General features: G+C 41.1%; 1 protein-coding gene across 1 annotated transcript in view; it reads right to left on the reverse strand.

The window, feature by feature from the left end:
* The window catches only part of LOC106012258, a 47,946-nt gene that overhangs the window by 39,042 nt on the left and 7,722 nt on the right, over window positions 1-1,182 (reverse strand). The gene's annotated exons all lie outside the window — the stretch shown is intronic.

Genomic DNA, 1,182 nt, shown 5'->3' on the forward strand with positions numbered 1-1,182 from the left:
ACAAGGTGGGCGTCGTTTTGTTCTTTAACATAATAATATATTTTCTTTAAAAAGTCGTATCTCGAGTTACGATTGTTTGGAATCGTACCCTCGACTTACACTATTAGACGTATACAACGACATAATTATGGCGGTCGCACTCCTTACCGGAGTCTTGGCGTCTCGCCACTGTCATTCTAATGACCTTACACACCCATCCAATTACAACCAATAGAGTAAGCCTGATTTCCTGTTTGGTGTTCTCTGTTGACATCCACCCCTTGGCGCTCATATGACGAAAAAACCTTTCTAAAGCTGAACTAAAAAAGACACTAGACTTATACACAAAAATGTACGTATCCCACCACCCCTTTGTCGTGCGCTTTTGGACTGTTTTCAATCTAAAAATACTCAGCTGCAAAAGCTTGTTTATGGTGTGTCTCAAGGTGAAAAGTGAGAAGCACTTCACTGCGCCTGTACGTGTACATGAAAAGTTTGATAGAAAACAACGATAGACACACATATTCAAAGGCAGACTTGTTTGACTGAGAATCAATGTGATATGAACCAAATAGAGATGAACCATCACACGAGATGCCCACCCCCTCCCCAGTGTGTGCAAAATTAATAATGGCATACTTATACTTCTTATTCGAATCGTCATCACTGAATTGTGAATGAAAACAAATATGGTAAAAATAGAGTAAATATTATCTAATTATATTTTTTTCCCACGTTCGGGAAATTTCAATTACAATGCCGTCTCTCTATAACGACATCTTTGTACAGCGATATGTTAAAGACTGTTCTACTGTACGGTTCAGAGACATGGAGGCTCACAGCATCAGCAGCAAGGAAACTGCAGGGCTTCAAAAATGGATGCCTAAGAAGGATAGAGGGGATAAAGTGGCACAATCGAGTCCCACATGCTCAACTGTAGGAAAGAACAAGCCAAAGGCCAGTAAAGGAAGACTACATACCAGTGAAGAAATGTAAATGGATTGGGGACACCCTGAGGAGACCCCCCGATAAGCGTCATCAGACAGGCTTTGACATGGAATCCACAAGGAAAATGTAAGAAATGAAGACCAAAGATGACATGAAGGCGAGCGGTACAATCGAAAATGGAAAAGGCGGGGATATCATGGAAACAGATAGAAAAGGACGCACAGGAAGCTGGAGAAATGTTGTTGATGGCTTATG

Source organism: Aplysia californica, unplaced genomic scaffold (genome assembly GCF_000002075.1).
Source record: "Aplysia californica isolate F4 #8 unplaced genomic scaffold, AplCal3.0 scaffold00306, whole genome shotgun sequence".
NCBI classification, from domain to species: domain Eukaryota; kingdom Metazoa; phylum Mollusca; class Gastropoda; order Aplysiida; family Aplysiidae; genus Aplysia; species Aplysia californica.